This window comes from Drosophila subpulchrella, unplaced genomic scaffold (genome assembly GCF_014743375.2).
Source record: "Drosophila subpulchrella strain 33 F10 #4 breed RU33 unplaced genomic scaffold, RU_Dsub_v1.1 Primary Assembly Seq20, whole genome shotgun sequence".
Classification (NCBI taxonomy): Eukaryota; Metazoa; Arthropoda; class Insecta; order Diptera; family Drosophilidae; genus Drosophila; species Drosophila subpulchrella.
In genome coordinates, this window is record NW_023665530.1 from 1,315,256 (window position 1) to 1,333,864 (window position 18,609).

At 41.6% G+C, this 18,609-nt stretch overlaps 1 long non-coding RNA gene across 1 annotated transcript; it reads right to left on the bottom strand.

The window, feature by feature from the left end:
* Positions 1-396: 396 nt before the first annotated feature.
* Positions 397-1,735, bottom strand: LOC119559299. Its single transcript, XR_005220706.1, has 3 exons — positions 1,446-1,735; positions 721-863; positions 397-522 (listed from the first exon to the last, which is right to left on the bottom strand). It is a non-coding gene; the product is annotated as an uncharacterized LOC119559299 (long non-coding RNA).
* Positions 1,736-18,609: the final 16,874 nt, after the last annotated feature.

The following is an 18,609-nucleotide window of genomic DNA, read 5'->3' on the forward strand; positions in this document are numbered from 1 at the left end:
AAAACAAAATTAATAATTATGTATACCCTGCAGTACCATTCGGCGCCGATCAGGCACTCAATCACTGCAAAAAGTTCATCACTCAGCGCCTAATAGGCGCCTAATTTATATGTGATTAGGTGCTCAAATTAACATGGGCATGTCCTAGGGTTCATCAGTGCATAAAAACTAGCACCCATTCGGCGCATTTTTGAGCACCCCTTTGAGCGCTCGATTAGGCAGTCGAAAAGGCACACATTCGGCGCACGTTGAGCGCTCGATTAGGCAGTAGAAAAGGCACTCATTCGGCACACGTTGAGCGCTGGATTAGGCAGTAGAAAAGGCACACATTCGGCACCCGTTGAGCGCTTAGCAGCAAATATAATTTCAATTGTAATTTTTATTTATTTTTATTTAAAATTTCAGTTCGGGGGTTCCCGGTGTTATCGGAGTCGTCGGTTCTTCAGCATCTGGTTTTTCACGCACCTCATTGCTTTTTGCAGTGCCTTTTCGGGAGGCTCCGAGGGCTCCGAGCGATTGAATCTAGTATTAGAAGAAAAATTAGTTTTGAAAATAGAACGAGACGAAAATAAAAACGAGTGATCGAAAGTAATCATTATTTGTAAGTTTTATTTATAATAAAAGATGTGTTATCTTTGGTATTCAATGTAAAAATCCCAGAAGTCATTTAAAAATTAAACTTACAAACAATAGTTACTTTCGGCCCCAATAAAAACTTACTTAACAAGGCGCGGACGAAATTTGGGTAGACTTTGAGCTTCTTCTTGTTTTGGCCCCCTCCAAGTTGTGGGACAGAACAAGTTCCTCGGATAATATGCTTAAAATGGATTGACTTAGCCATCCATTTTTACCATCAGCCTTGTCTAAAAATATAAGAAAATTAAAAAAATATCGAGAAGAAATTTGCAAACTTTTGTTTTCGGTCACTTGATTTATTTTATTTTTTTGTAAAAAATTATTAAGAAAAATATAGCACACACTATTTATGTATTTTTTATTATTTATTAAAACATTCATTGGTTTTGCAGATGCGGAAAAAAAAATAACACTTTTCCAGGGACTGAAAATAAGAGATGTTTGAGATTTTTATTTAAATAGCCACGTTTGTTTACGTACACAAAAGTAAGAATTGTGGTTTAATGTTATTAATATTAATTTTTAACGAATTTTAACCACAAACATAAGTTTCAAAAACAAACATCTCTTATTTTTTGTCCCTAGAAACTTTGCACTCAGTAAGATTTTTAAATGCTTTCACAGATTTGTTTATTTGTTTATTATATGCACCATTTGTTGCTTTTCACATCAAAAATTAATATTTTTCACAGCTATTTTTTTTCCGCCACGTGTTTTTTTGGGAATCTTGTATTTCCCTTATTTTAAGTATAGATTATCTTGTTTTTTAGTCTCACTGTTTTCAGACTGTTGGTCTGCGAACGACTTACCTGGGAATTGTTTCTATTTCAATTTTAAGACACTATTGAATTTGACAAAGTTAATTGCTCGTAGATTTCTGTCACTTCTAACTCCTTCACTTAAGTAAACGCAAGTGAAAAAGACGAAAAAAGGCGCGTGCCTTCCAGAAAAACAACAAGCAACAACAACAACGGTTCCGCTAATCCGTTGTTGTTCTGTTTTTTTGGCATGTCCCGTTTGGTCTATGCATCTTGCACTTAGAAGCAGGGTATTTATAGACATATCCGACTATGCAAATCGTTGTAAAAAAATATATTTTTAAAACTTCACATATTAATAAATAATATTAATAAACATATACATTTTTTAAGAAATACAAATAGTTTAAAACCCAAACATATTATTTTAATTGGTTCAAAAGGAAAGGGTGCACAAAAGTCTAGCTATTTTAATTGCTGGGCCTCCTTGCCCTCACACGCATTTCTTCAGCTGAGACATTGCGAGAGAGGGAGAGCCCAAAAGTACTTTTTGTGCGTTCTCTTTGCGGACGCCGACTGAGAGCGCGTCTCTTTGCCGCCGTTGCGCTCAGCTCTGCCGGCGTCGCTGGCTGCTCTGCCGACGTCGCAGTCGGCTTCGTGCCGATTAGGCGCCTAACTCAATTGTGGAACTGCAGGGTATCTACAATAAACATAATTGCATTTAAACATAAACATATTTTAAAATGCGCTTACATTTATGTTTAGATGAATGTACATTCCTATTAATTATTTTTTCAACGCCGCCCTGCAAAGTCGCTTCTCATACACACATAGTTACGTACACATGTACATACATATGTATGTATGGACAGATGCACGTGATTTTCATTGACTTTCATAAAATTTTGCATATTCTTGAATGTCTTTAAAAAATACTTGTTATTACTCAATTAATAAACGTTTCAAATTTTAGCGAGCACTTTCAAGTTTATGTGGTGGATGCCGAACTGGAATCTTATACGATCGTATAAAAACTATAATCACTGTGGACGGCAGTACACGTAGTGGCGAAGCGCGAATTACGTCTGTGGTCCGGAGGTGGCTGGTCACAGTATTATAGATATAGGTGCTTATTTTATTGTTCCAATGAAATAAAGACAAGGATAAACTTCTCTGTTCGAGTGTCACTCTTCGACTAACTTTATTCTGTTCTGAGTATACAAAATGAGAGCTAACTTGGGAAAGGGGTACATATGTTGAGATTGCGAAACTCCTTAGGTCAGCAGTTCTCGGCCGGATACCTGTGGCCCAGTTGTTTACTCGGTTCGGTATCCCGTCTGCTGTGTCGGCGGTTTGGTGTCCGGGTTGAATGGCATCTCCGCTAGTGGGACAATGCCCGAGGGGGTTTAGGTGGAGGTGATGTCATGAGGAAGACATCAGCGGTAACTCGTGCAAGAGAGCGTGCGAAGACAACTACTATATATAGCCGCAGAATTGAAAATCTGCAATTATGGTCCGATCGCAACGAGTGATACACCAATCGAAAGGTATTGCAAAAACTATAAATAAACTTGCGCTGCGCAGGAATCTCAGGAATCTGCATGCCTAATCCCAGTATTGTAGCTCTTATAGTTTCCGAGATCTCAGCGTTCATACGGACAGACGGACAGACGGACAGACGGATAGACGTACAGAAGGACATAGCTAGATCGACTCGGCTAGTGATCCTGATCAAGAATATATATACTTTATGGGGTCGGAAACGTTTCCTTCTGCCTGTTACATACTTTCCGACGAATCTAGTATACCCTTTTACTCTACGAGTAACGGGTATAAAAATTTATACCGCTATAGTAAAAATGATATTACCGAAATATCGTTTTTACCATTTCGAGCATATCAAATTGATATGGTCCGTGTCAAGGCCGAATTGATACGGGATTTCATCAAATTGACCATCATATCATATAAATTTTTCTTTCTGTGTAGTTGTCTCGATCACAAATGGGGACTGCCCATCTAGTAACGAAAATTCAGAGTATTGCGGAATATGCCCAGAACAGCAGAACTTTAATGTGTAAGTTTCGGGTACCAGAGCCGAATCGACTAATAGAGATTAAGCATTTGGAGGATGTTAAACTGCCAGCAGCAGCGCGGCTCATTATGCAGTAAGAGGAATTGATTTCAGCACAATCAGCGGCCATTTTCCAATTGCAAAATGTGATGAAGGAGCTAAAGATCATGTTCTCTCAGTTAGTAAGCGTTCAATTAGGTATTGCAGCACCACCAGATAGCAAATTTTTTTTAAAGTCAATCGGTAGGTATTGATAAGAACAATACATTTCAGTTAAAATTTTTGTTCTAGCATCAAAACTGTAGGAGCCACAGTTTTGGTCGGTTTGTGGGCGTTAGAGTGGGCGTGGCACTCTTCTGAAACAAACTTGCGCTGCGCAGGAATCTCAGGAATCTGCATGCCTAATCCCAGTATTGTAGCTCTTATAGTTTCCGAGATCTCAGCGTTCATACGGACAGACGGACAGACGGACATGGCTAGATCGACTCGACTTGTGATCCTGATCAAGAATATTTATACTTTATGGGGTCGGAAACGCTTCCTTCTGCCTGTTACATACTTTCCGACGAATCTAGTATACCCTTTTACTCTACGAGTAATGGGTATAAAAATCGCGCAAAGTGTGCAAACACCGGCCCCTCTGAAGGACCGCCGTCCTTAGCACACCACAGGCAGCATCGCCAGCCTATGGATCGCTCGTGCCATCCTTGGTCTTCACGTCCGCCACTCGAACCATGGTGAAGAATAAAAACGTTTTATTTCCCGAATTGAGTGGACTGTATTTCAAATAGTAAATTTTGTCACATTTTCTTGGTGTCCGATGCTTTCAGTTGTAGTGTTAACACTAAGTCCTAAAAAATCTCTAATGTGTGACGCAGCACCAAAATATATTAAAAAGGGCAAAGTTAGTATTTCATATACCAAAGATAGAATAAGATTTAAAATTAAATAACGGCTGTAATGCGTTCATCAACATCCCGGGCCTCCCTGAAACAATGTTTCAGAATTAGGCAGTACAGCTAACTTGGTGATGGGCCAGGTCATCTCTCCAGTGGACGTCTTAAGTTTTACAGCTCGTACAAGCCCATCTGGTCCAGGATGAGCTTCCACTACACGGGCTAGTATCCAAGCTGCTGGAGGGAGATTTGAGTCCTTGACGAGGACTACATTGTCTACAGCGATGTTGCGTTCCTTGTTGCTCTACTTTTGGCGTTGCTGCAGGGATGTTAAATACTCTTGGTGCCAGCGTTTCCAAGACCCTTGATACATTGATTGCAAGTGCTGCCAATAGTCCAGACGATTGATCGGCAATTGAGTCAGATCTCCCTCTGGAACAGATGTGAATGGGCGTCCAATTAAAAAGTGGGCCGGAGACAAGTAGGTAAGGTCTGTGTCAGGTGTATAGCGTAACGGTCGGGAGTTCACCACTGCACTGATCTGAGCAATCAGAGTTTGCATTTGTTCAAAGGTTGCAACAGTTTTTCCCACAACTCGACGCAGATGTAGTTGAATGGAACGTACTGATGACTCCCACTTCCCTCCCCAATGTGGCTAATGAGGACGTATAAAACACCACTTAATTCCATCGTTGGCCAGCGATTGTGTTAGAGTGCGTTGATGACCCTGCGAAGCTAAAAATTGCTGCATCTCATCTAATAACCGTTTGGCTCCAACAAAATTCGTCCCGTTTTCGCTGAAGATCTGTGAGCATTTTTCTCGAAGGGACATGAAGCGCCGAAGACATGCCAGGAATGTGTCTGTACTAAGATCTGTGGCCAGTTCCAAATGTATGGCTGATGTTACAAGGCAAACAAAGAGGCATATGTAGCCCTTAGTTTTTCGGGGATTGCGCCCTCTCTTTTCCTTTATTATAAATGGACCAGCGTAGTCACAGCCTGAGTGCTAGAAGGGTAAAGCTTCTATTATACGGATGCCTGATAGATCGTCCATTAATTGGTGTTCCGTGAGATTACGTTGGCGGAAACATTTGATGCAGTTGTGAACCAGATTTCTTATCAGGTTACGCGTACCAAAGATCCAGTACTTCTGACGAGCGAGTACAAAAAGTGCAGAAACTCCTGGATGAAGATTTGTGTATGCTCATGCTCCAAAATCATTCTTGTGATGAGGTTCGACTTCGTCCACCAACTCGAAGAAGGCCATTCTTGCAGGTAATCGGCGAGAGTTTCACTTGGGAGCGGCTGTAAAGTGGCTTGTTTTCCGTCAGTAGTTAGCGGTCTTCCATGATACATTTCTGAGCCTCTTGCAGGCAAAGAATGCGAGCAGCCTGAATCTCCCCAAAGGGGAGCATCTTGCCATTTGCCAGCGTTGCAGATTTAATGGCCTTGGTCTTTTGGATGAAGCGTAAGGCGTAAGTTACAACGCGTACCAGCTTTCCTGTGCAGTTAATGCGGTGGTCTTCAATTTTTCTTTGCCATGGTTTTTCTAAAAGGGAAGAACAGACATACAAGATACTTATTTCTAACTTTCGAACCGATCGCGGTCTCGGACAAAATAGGACTGCCGGCTTAATTCTAAAACGTTATCCAACGAACCTCGGCCAGAAGCTTTTCCTTGAGCTTCAAGAACTTTTCTTTTGCTTAGAATAAAAGCTTGGGATGAAATCATGGCATCCTATTGTAAAATTTAAATATGCTGACCGATGCAATTTGTTTGGGCTTGGAACGCAATAGTTTGAACTTGCAACGCAATTGATTGGGCTGATTACTGATTGGGATGTTTACTTTAAGTTTGGTTTGTTTATCTTGGCTGGGCCACCGAGAGCGGACCCCAAAGCCAAAGGCAAGGTCAAAGACAAAGGCAAATGCAAAGGCATAGGCAAAGATCGCTTAGATTGAACTTTGAAAATTGTTTATTAATTCCATATGAGGCCCGGTTTCACGGGTTGGATAACTTGCATGTACTTCAATGTCCTTGTGTCGTAGCGCAGCCTTGACTGATAAGAACAGTCGGCTCAGTAGCAAAGCGCCACACAGTTCTAGACGAGGTAGAGAATTCTGCTTCAGCGGAGCAACTCTGTTTTTTTTTCTATGAGTGAATCAGATACGGTGCCATCTGCTCGCACCACTCTGCTGACTGCTGAAAATGCCTTGATGGAGGCATCTGAAAATCCATGCAGTTAGATGTGATCTTCATTGTTTTGGACAAACCGCGGCAGGCGTAGATCTTGAAGGATGTGTAGGTCGTTACGGCATTTATTCCACCAGTCCGCAATTTTCGGAGGAAGCTCCGTGTCCCAGCCGAGATCGAGTAACCACAATTCTTGGAACACAATTTTAAACTGCACTACCACTGGCGACAGAATACCCAGCGGGGCAAAAATGCGTGCCACATCTGACAGTACTTGGCGTTTGGTGTTGTCCGGATTTGTTGTGAGGCAAACTTTCAATGAATGCCAAGAACTTTTGCTGTAGAATTGGATCCTTTGCCTTGTACTACGGTTGTAGCGAGATATCAATCAGCGACACGTGATGAATTGGAAACCAATTTTCAACTGGATCAACTCATTTTGATTGCGAATGAGCTCCTCCTCGGTATGTGCTCCGGTAAGTACGTCATCCACATAAAACTGCTTCTTCAAGATCTTTGCAGCGGTAGGAAAGTCGTGTTGATGGTCGTGAGCTAACTGATCCAGGACCCTCACTACCAAAAATGGTGCGCAGGATGTGCCGTATGTTACCGTGGACAGTTCATAGTGTTTAATAGGAGTCGTTTCATCTTCTCTACAAACGATTCGCTGATAGCCACAATGGTTGCCAGCCACCCAGATTTGTCGGTACATTTTGACAATATCTGCCGAGAAGACGAACTTAAACATTCTGAAACGCATACAAATCGAGAAAAGGTTTCGTAGAATGCTGGGTCCAATGTGCAGTGCTTCGTTTAATGACCGCCCAATCGTGTCCTTGAATGAACCTATTTGACGACCCGTAATTTTTGGGTAATTACAGGATGATGTGGCAAGTAAAAGCTCGGCTTTTTATCAATGTCTTCTGGCGATAGTTCTCGCATGTGTCCCAACTGAAGATAATCTCGCATAAATTGCACGTACTGTGAATGCAGATTGGGGTCTTTCTTTAGGCGGCGTTCTACACCCCTGAATCTTGTAGCGCTCCCTGTAATGTATCCGAAAACTGTTCCTTGGAGACTTTGAACGGAAGTTCGACGATGTAACGCCCCTTAGAGTCCCGAGTGTGCGTCTTCACAAAGTGCTGTTCAACTTCATCGTCCTCTGGTTTCCCATGGAATCCCTGGTTGACATCCTCCAGCTCCCAAAAGCGCCGTAGCGATGCGTCAATGTCAATAGCCGTGTGCTTTGTTGTTGTAGATGAACATCCGGTAGAAACGATAGAAGTTATGACCCATCCAAATATGGTCGAAATAGCGATGATGTTACCCTGGTTGTCGAACATCTTTTGACCGGTGAACACGGTCCAAACGTAGTCGCTGCCCAGGAGTATATCAACTGGCGCCAACGACTGATAGTCAGAATCCGCAAGCCACTTGTGCCCGTGCGATATGGCTGATGGTGACCGTAGCATCATGGGGAGCGATTGGGATGTGCCTTTCATCATCTCGTGAGTGTGTCGAAGTGACAGCGGCTTGCGAATTAAGAATATCTGCATGTAGCAGAGAGGGGTGACGATTATGGCAATACTTGCATGTGAATTTGGACTCACACTTTCGCGACACATGTCCAGGCTTAAGGCAGTTAAAGCACAGTGATTTTGCCTTAACAAAGAAAGGCAGAGAGAAAGCAGAGACGCTGCTCGATTGGCAATTCACCAAACTTTGAGCAGGCGTAGATCTTGTGCTCCTTGGAGTTACACTTCCCACAAGTGTTTGCTTCCGTTGATAATAAAGCGTGTGACGATCGCTTTGCCTTGCCATGTTGTGGGCTAACCTTTGAGTCTATGTCTAACTCACTTTTGCTGAGCCCGAATTCCTCGCAACGTCAGTCTAAAAACTTTAGTAGATCATCCACAGACGGAGATTCCAGTTCCCGGCTTCCTTCGATCCATTTGCGAGGGGTTTCAACATCGATCTTGGCTAGGATGAAGTGTATAATCCAGCAGTCCCTATTAGTTTGCCCTGCTGCATCCAGGCTGCGTACAATTTCGGTGGCTCCGTCCGTCACCTTGCGCAGAACTGTTACATCTGCTCTGGCGGTCGAAGGTAAGTTAACAAATGTCTCCAGCAGAGTGTTAACAATGTGTCTATTGTACCGATCAATTAGGCAAGTCCAAGCAGCCTCGTAAGCTGCATCCGTTATTGGCATATCTCGAATCAAGTCAGCTGCTTCTCCAGTGATGTACGTTTTCAAGTAGTGCATCTTTTGTATTGCTGACAAATGCTGCTATGGATCGTACTCTGAGATGTTTTAAAGGCTGGCCACTCCTTATAGTCGCCAGTGAACAGCTTGATGTAGATTTTTGGCAGTTCATTATGCATTACATTTGCTGCCGAGCCTGCCCTTAAAAGTGTTGCTTGTTGCTCAGCCAAAAGCTCATTGAGCTGCTGTTATTGTTCCAGAAAACGAACTAAGTTTTCGTTTCCCACTTCTGATGCCATTGATGCGGCCTCATCAGGGCCAGGTTGTCTGAAGTTGTTGCCTTCTCTTTCATTCTCCTGAGATTCTTCACAGGTGCGTATGAGGTTGCGAAATAATGTGCTCGCTTGTAATTACTTGTCCTCGTACCTTTCGTTGTCGATGGCTGGATCGACGTACCCTTCCTCTTCGTCAAAAAAGGGCAATTTGGTCGCTAATGGACTCGAATTCTTTCCATACGATGTTGAGCCTTTCCAATGAAACTTGTATTTCATCAAGCTCTTATTTTGATCCCGCACGTGGATCTTGAGATGCCGTGAGCAACCCCTTAATGCTTGCCTTCGCACGACTTCTAGCTGCCTTCAAAAGTTTAAGCTGATCCATGTTTATCAGTAACTAAATTTGGCTTGAAGGACCAAAGATATGGTGTAGAATAAAAACGTTTTATTTCCCGATTTGAGTGGACTGTATTTTAAATATAACATTTTGTCACATTTTCTTGGTGTCCGATGCTTTCAGTTGTAGTCTTAACAATAAGTCCTTAAAAATCTCTAATGTGTGACGCAGCTCCAAAATATATTAAAAAGGGCAACGTTAGTATTTCATATACCAAAGATGGAATAAGATTCAAAATTAAATAACGGCTGTAATGCGTTCATCAACAAACCGATCATCCACTGCTGCGGCGGAAGATTGTCCTCGGCGACGTTTGGAACCTCCTGGTGCCACTTGTTCCCCGCCTGGAGGCTGGAGACGTACTCGCTGCCAAAACCTGTGCCTGAGAGACGAGACACTGCTCCATCGTCGCAAGCAGGTTGGGCTGACTTGGTCCGGGAGCGCTTCTGATGGTGGAGCCAGAAGTGGGCCGCCGATCAGAAGATGGTCAGGGCTTAGGGCTTCACCGTCGTTCGGATCGCTGTTGATCGCTCCGAGGGGCCTGGAGTTGAGGACTGCCTCAACGCTCGTGAGGAGAGTTCAGGTCAGGATGTCTTCGCCGACCGTCCGAAGGAACAGGTGCTTTGCAGACTTCACACCTGCCTCCCAAAGACCTGGGCGGTATGAACGCAAACTCGCATCCTTTTTTTAATGCGAATGTTCCGATACCGCCGCCCTGCTCTTCCAATCGGGACCGGAAGTCTTTCATGTGGCGATCTGCTCCGATGAAGTTCGTCTCGTTGTCGTACCACACCTTCTCCGAAATCCCGCGTCGAATTAAGAACCTTTGAAATGCCAACAAAATTGCATCAGTGGTGAGGTCAGACACTAACTTTAAGTGGACCTCTTTGGACGCAAAACCAACGCCACCTATGACTTGTACGGTGGCTTACCACGAATACGATACGTTGTGTTAAATGGGCCACATAAATCAACACCACAGATATTAAATGGGCGGAGTGCTCGAAGTCTGTCTGATGGCAAGTTCCCCATGTTCCACTGTTCGGCGGCAAACTTCCTGCGCATTAACCAACCATTTCTTTTCACGCAACAGACCTACAAGTGCTCGAGGGCCACGTAGGTCTTAACAAACTGTGAGCCTTTTGACAACAACAACGGGAATTTGGCTTCGTACGGGATAGGAGCATTTTATAACCGACCCCCAACTCGCATCAATGTCGAGGAACACCAATCTGATTTTTTTTCCTGATCAAAAGGGCTTAACTTCTGTATATTCGTAGATACCGAATTTTGCCTATGTCGTCACTGAACTCGTGAGATTGGATCACTTCCATTATTTTCTCGAACGCAAAGTTCAGTTCTCTTGGAGTAATACTTTTATCAAAGGGCTGCGACACATTTTTGCACCTTTGAATAAACCAAAAGACCCACTCGAAAACTCTTAGAAGCTTTATGTGCGACGAAAAGGACTCTATTTTCTGAAGCACATAATTGGGCTCTGGGATTACCACAAGCGCTAATGCTGATTTGCGTAATTCCATCGACACGACATCAGCAGGAACTTCGAAGTGTCCATCTACAGGCCAAGCTATATCTGCATCGAGCAAAAACGACGGGCCAGCAAACCAAATGGAAGCTTTAAGTTCCTCAACGTCACAGCCCCGTGACCCGATGTCCGCTGGGTTTACTTTCGTAGGTCGCTCAGTTTTCGTCTTGAGGGGAGCTACTTTGGTATGGTAGTATAATACTTTAAGAGCTTCAGCGGTATTAGTGCAAACGTAGATGCACGCTCCATATGCTCGCATGGAAGCGTGAGCGAAACCATGTATTTCTCCCGGGACTTTGGCGTCTGTATGAACGAATCGCCATACCATGATTTCGGGCATCTGCAACAGCGTTCCCTTGAAAGCATCCCAAGATGTCTGTAGTTGCATCGGCAGCGACTCGCCCCAGTCTAACTTTTGAAGCCACAGTTCCTGCAACAACATGCCCTTGTCACTAGAGGACACAATAGGCCAAGCGCATCGAAAGGTCGGGCAGTCACCGACATCATGTTTCGTTTTGTCGCACGAAGACTCAGGAAAGAGTCATCCAACCGAAATTGAAAGTAATCTTTACAAGGGAACCAAACCACGCCAAGGGTTTTAGTTACGTCTGAGTTTGCCGTTAGCGGCATGAGAGCGCTTTCAGATGCGGACAACTGTGGGCAGTTAGAAAACCACTTTGCCAATTCAAATCCTGCCTCTAGCAATACCTGAGAAACTTTGTCCCGAGACTTAACAGGTCCTCAACGCATCTGGCGCCAGTCAACAAATCGTCAACATAAAAGTCATTCTAAATGACATTGGCGGCTCTTGGGTACGAATCTTGCGCAATCTCTCCAGTTCGCATTAAAGAACGGATTGCCAGATAGGGTGGTGGTTCCAAAGTTCCATAAGTCACGGTGTTCAGCTTAAAGATTTTTAAAGACTCAGATGGATCTCGTCTCCACACTATGAACTGCAAGTTTCGGTCAGCATCATCAACCAAAACTTGACGACACATCTCTTTTACGTCCGCTGCAAGAAGCAGCGTCAAATACAGCTCCTCGAGGCGTCAATTACCACTCTCAACTTTGTTGAGGTGCTTTGAGGTCGCAGCACGCATTGGAGCGGAATGAAATAGTGCGGATTGTCTGGAATTTTATTATCAGTAAAAGACATGTGGCCCATGGCTACATATTCTTCCAGGAATTCTAGATATTCTCCTGAACAACAATCTTTGAGTATTTTTCTCAAAGTGTTGCTCACAAATCTGCTGCTCAGGTGTATGAACCTTGGCCTTGGACGGCAAGTCCTCCACAGACCAGAATTTCTGCAGGGCTGTGCCGATTGACTCCAACACTTCCTCCTGGCAGCTGTGATGTACCCATTTTTCTGTGTCTCTTATTTTTTCTGAGGCACATCTCCCTGACACTATCCAGCCGAGAACTGTTTTTTGTAAAAAGGGAAACTCTGGCCCTTGCTTTAACATATTTGGCCGTCTGACAACAGCTCAAAGAACGAGTGTGCGTCTATAACCATATCCATTTTCTGCGGCTTGAAGAAGAATGGATATGCCAATTGAATATTTTCAGGCACCATCCAGCCGATGGTGCGCACTCGAATCTCTGCTGATGTGTAGTCCAGCAGTTCTTCCCACTTTCTTTTAGTTCATGCATCGACTTTGCCCATTACTAAATGGATTAGGATGGCATTCGTGATACGTTTGTCATCCCCAATGGACAAAAGAAAATCGTACAGCGCTGTGTCGATGAGGTTTCTCAAGGCGGTAGCTGATGGCTGGGAAATTTTTGGCAAATTAAACAGGGTCGGTATATTGTTAAACAAAGAGAATCGTACAGCACTGTGACTGTGTCGATGAGGTTTCTCAAGGCGGTATCTGATGGCTGGGAAATGTTTGGCAAATTAAACAGAGTCGATATATAGTCAAAGAATATTAAACAATCATTATAATTATCCGAGGTGACTTGAAATGCCCTGACTGTTCCTAGCGCGTCTCCAGCCAAAAACGATATTAAATGAGTAAATTTTTCGATATCGTGCAGCGTGTCATCTTTGTCAACAAACGTTCCGAACAGGCTAATAAAATTTTTAAATTGGGAATGCTTTCCGCTGAAGGTTGAAAGAGCGACGCTCGGCAAACGGCATTGGGTTGTGCGCGTTGCCGGCGGAGCGGTATTGTTTAAGCTTCTCTTTGGCATACCAGATTTTACTGGAAATCTAACGGTTCTTTCTAAAAATAGCTTTACAATCATAAACACGTGCTCATTTTCGCCACACAGGTGCGCTCAGGAAGTGGTTTCTCTAATTCAAATCGCCCTTTTAACAGATCACCCGCTAGCTGGAGTGCTCCGAATTTAATTATTTAAAATCAATTTTGAAATTGAAGGTTTTTACTTTAAATCGAGCTATTAATAGTTAACTTTACTATCAAAGTTTTTTCTTAAAACTAATTTGATCGAATAACCCTTTTTTGTGTAATTTGTGAAAGACTATTTTATGTTTAGTTAAAGTTTTAGTTATGTTCCAAGAAAATCCAAAAATTGGTATGTATGGCATTGTGTTTGTCTTACTTTTAAGGTGTTAAATGTTTTAATATTAACAGCAGAGACTTGCAGATGTGTAAAAATATCAAAGCAGTGTAACTCTTTACCTGTTGTGTTGTTGCGCTGTTGCCTTGTCTTCGTCTGTCGTCGTTTGTGTTTTTGCAAAACTTTTAGTTTATAAATTACTATTTTAATGTTGTTTTTTTCCCTTTTGAATCATATTTGATTTTGATAGGTGCATCGCAAAAGTGTATGTTTCCAAGTCTTTTTATTATAACCGTTTCTCGTAGAGTAAGAGCCGGAGTCGATCTAGCCATGTCCGTCTGTCCGTCTGTCCGTATGAACGCTGAGATCTCGGAAACTATAAAAGCTACAATACTTTGCACGCAGATTCCTGAGATTCCTGCGCAGCGCAAGTTTGGTTCAGCAGAGTGCCACGCCCACTCTAACGCCCACAAACCGCCCAAAACTGTAGCTCCTACAGTTTTAATGCTAGAATAAGGATTTTAACTGAAATGTATTGTTCTTATCAATACCTATCGATTGACATAAAAAAAAAGTTTGCCACGCCCAGAAACTTCAAAAAAATCGTAAATATGAACGTGGATATCTCGGAAACTATCAAAGACAGAGAATTGGGATCTCAGATTTAGATTCCATAGCCTTGTACACAGCGCAAGTTTGTTACGCGAATATGCCACGCCCACTCTAACGCCCACAAGCCGCCCAAGCCTGTGGCGCCCACAATTTTCACGCTAGAAAAAAAATTTTAGCTGAAATGCATTGGTCTCGTCAATACCTATCGAAAATTTGCCACGCCCACTCTAACGCCCATATCGCTTAAATATGCCTACCGCCGGTAGGTGGCGTATTTCAATCTCGCTTTGCTGCTTGCATATCTCCATTTCCCTTTGGTCCCTTTTGCTGAGTAACGGGTATCTGATAGTCGAGGTACTTGACTATTGCGTTCTTCCTTGTTTTTAATATGTGGTGCACAGAAAATGGAATTAACGTAGAAAAATTGAAGAAATTGATTTCCGGTGTGCAAGCGAACATTGAAAACAACGGCTACATTATTCCAGAGTTGAGCAAAGTGTCAAAAAAAAATTGTGAACCTCTGCAAAGCAATTGCAACTTTTTGGAAAAATTTCAAACGCAACAAATCTTCAGTTATTCAATATCAATCAGGATGGCTTAATAAAAAAGAATCAATTTCAATAACACGCCCCCATTAAAAATCAAATCAAATAGAGGAAAGTGCTCATCGGGCCGTCCTAAACCTCATTTTGATGAGGCTTCAAAGAGAACAAAGCGACCAAGTGTAGGTCAGCTAATCAAAATAGATGAGTCTGCTGTTTCTGCTCTATGCAATGATAATCAAAATCAAAATTTCCTGCCAGCAGATCCCATGGAAGCTATTTCGCTTTTAATGGAGACCTCCATGACGAAACATTAATATTTGCTGATAAGAATCTTTGTAAATAGTAAAATAGCCTTTGAATTATTTCCCAGTTATCAAAGAGTACTAATTCAAATAAACCGTTCAAATCTCGTGCGGAAGTCGAATTACAGAGCATACTAGACAATACGGCATCTAGTATAATAGAGCTTCAAGCCAACATAATTGAAACCATTCCTGAAAATATAGTTAAGAATTTAACTTTAATTGGAAAATGGGGCTTTGATGGAAGTACGGGGAATAGCGAGTATAAGCAAAAGTTTTCAAACGGTGATTCGGACGACAGAAGCCAACTGGTTACTCTAATATATATAATACAATAAAAAAAAACTAAAAAAAACCCCGCCCCCCATCATCGGCTCGTTACCGTCGACCAATCAGCGGTCCCTTGACCGCTAAGGTGTCGAAAGACGAAGCAGAATATTTTGACGCAAAAATTAAACAATTAAAGCCAAAAGAATTAAGCGTCTCTAATAAAAACATTACGCATAGCTTGCATCTTACTATGGTAGATGGAAAAGTGTGCAATGCAATCAGTGAATCATCCTCGGCAACGTGTTATATATGTGAAGCAAAGACTACAGAAATGAACAATGTACAAAAATGTTTGAGAATGAAGATCGCACAAGATTTTATGAATTTGGCTTATATCCACTACATTCACATACTTTTTACACATTTTATATAAACTAGAGGTCAAAATGTGGGAAGTACGAGATGAGGAAAAGGAGATTCAAGTATTGAACAGGAAGAAACGCATTCAGGAGGAATTTCGCGAAAAAATGGGAATACTAGTGGACAAACTTGGAGATGGTGGTAGAGGATCGTCAAGCGACGGATATATCGCCAAAAAAATTATTTTTTTTTTATGCAGCTTTGAACTCCAAGATAACAGGAATCGATGCATCTTTGATTCACAGATGAGAAACATTATTGCAAGCCATGGCATCGGGATACAAAATTATGTGGAGAAGTTTCAAAATTACGCGCTGGATACAGCTAAATATCTAATAGCTGCATATTCTATTACTATTTACTCTTTTTACTATATTTACCGGCTACCTTCCATAAAGCATTAATTCATGGTTCAGCTGTAATAGAGCATGCATTAGTATCGATTGGAGAGCTTTCGGAGGAAGTTGCAGTGTCCAATAACAAGGAAATAAAAAAATGTAGACTTCAGCACTGTCGGAAAGTATCTCGTACTTTAAGAAACACAGATGTCATGAACAACCTGTTATTGCGTTCAGATCCATTTTTAACAGGACAGAGACAACTTTCAAAAAAAGATAAGTTAAGTTTGCTTACATCTGTGTATAAAATACTTGAATCTTGTTTGTTGATTTTTATTTTAGTTTTTTGATAATATGATGAATATTTGATGAATATGAAAAATATCTTCCATTCTTTCTTAATATAATACTTTTATGAATATAAATAATAAAGTCTTAATAAATTACATCAAAAAAATATTTTTCTTAATTTTGTGTCCTTCTATGGGAGCCATTCTGTATGTCACATTTTTATACCCGTTACTCGTGGAGTAAAAGGGTATATTAGAAGAAAGCGTTTCCGACCCCATAAATAATATATATTCTTGATCAGGATCACAAGCCGAGTCGATCTAGCCATCTGTCCGTCCGGATGAACGCTGAGATCTCGGAAACTATAAAAGATAGGCTATTGAGATTTGGCATGCAGATTCCTGAGCTTCTTACGCAGAGTTTGATTCAGCAGCGTGCCACGCCCACTCTAAGGCTACAAACTTGCCAAGACTGTGGCTCATACAGTTTTGATGCTAGAATAAAAATTTTAACTGAAATGCATTGTTCTCATCAATACCTATCGATTCTCGGCTGAGGGACTTGTGAGATGGTTCCAAAGCCGCCTAGCTGGGGCAACCGAGCGGGTCGCAGGTTGCGGATAGCGGACGACCTCTCTCGAGGTCAACTGTGAATAAGCTGGTGGGGGAAGTCAAACACGGAATAGTGAACGAATAAACAGTCCCGGACAGCAAGCGGGTATCCTGCAACGAAAAAGGGGTGGTGGTGGTGGCGACCCTAATTAGTCACTTAATGAGGTTAGAAAGGGGTGTGTAGGAGTGTGAGAGAAGGGTGTTTTGACATGTCTTGTTTTGTCTTGTCTTTTTCTCACCCCAAAGGTGTGTGTGTGATAGGGGTGTTTTGTCATGCGTAAGATTTTGCGGTTGCTTACAGTGTTTTTTACCCGAATAGGGTGTGTAGGAGTGTAATGGTTGCACACAGGTCACTTAAAGTATGTTGCTTCTAACTTGTATTAAGTTAAGGGGAGGGTAATCTTAAATGTTTCAATTCTATAGTGGAGGTGGTAATGGTGGTGGAGGTGGTGGTGGTTCCTAACGGAATATACACAAAATCAAATGAGATCGTTTATTTAGTCAAATACGGTTTTATTTAAACATATTTGAAAATTTTTTCTCACGCGCTTATAGAAAGAGAAAACGGTTACCTTCTAAGTTTTCAAAAAATGTATGTGCTAAGGTGAAATGTGGAAAGTAGTTCAGTTTTAGAAAACTATTCATTTTACAAGGGGTGTGTAGGAGTGTGAGAGAAGGGTGGAGGGGTGTTTTGTCATGCGTATGAATTTGTAAAGGAGGAAGGGAAGTTGTTTTGTTATACGTGGGCGTTTTGTTGATTCAATTAGGGTTGTAGTTGACATCTGTTAGTGTAACCTGCCTACGGTCTTGTGGTCAAAAAGTATTGGTTTGAGGGATATTAGACCGCATACTAAGTGTAGGAGGAGAATAGGAGGGGAAGTTTTTTTATTATGAGTGGGAGTTTTGTTGATTCAATTAGGGTTGTAAATGAAATCTGTTAGTGTAAAAGGTCTACGGACTTGTGGTCAAAACGGTGGTGTTGGTGGTGGTGGTGATGGTGGTGGTTCCTTACAGAATAAACACAAAAACAAATGAGATCGTTTATTTAGTCAAATACGTTTTTAATTTAATCATATTTGAAAATTTCTTCTCACGCGCCTTTAGAAAGAGAAAACGGTTACCTTCTAAGTTTTCAAAAAATGTATGTGTTAAGGAGAAATGTGGAAAGTAGTTCAGTTTAAGAAAACTATTCGAGTTGAGTGAAACATCTAAAATCGTCGTCGTGCGAACCCTACGGTACTTCCAAGTTAAAGTAAAGTCGTGTTAATTTACGTTGCATCCGAATTCGATTTGTTGTAAACTTATCAAATTGATAACAATTAAAATACTTTACTTACTGTAAAGTAAAGTTGTGTGAACTTGTGAGCTACCCAGATTTGATTTGTGTGAACTTATCAAATTGATAAAACGTAAAGTTCTTTACAGTTAAAGTAAAGTATAATAAAGTGAAAAGTAGAAATAACAATACAATATTTCTAAAAACAAAACAAAAAAATCAAAACAAAAATGAATAAGTATTGTGCAAAGTGCAACATTACCCTATCGGGTAACATTTCGTGGACTCATCATCTGCGAACGGAGCAACATAAGAGGAATAATATTGAACCGGTGGATTCAAGGATTAAACAAATCAGTTCTGGATTCCAAGGAAGGATTATTCACTACCTCTATGAAAACACCAACAGAGATGTAATTTATCCAACACAATTTATGGA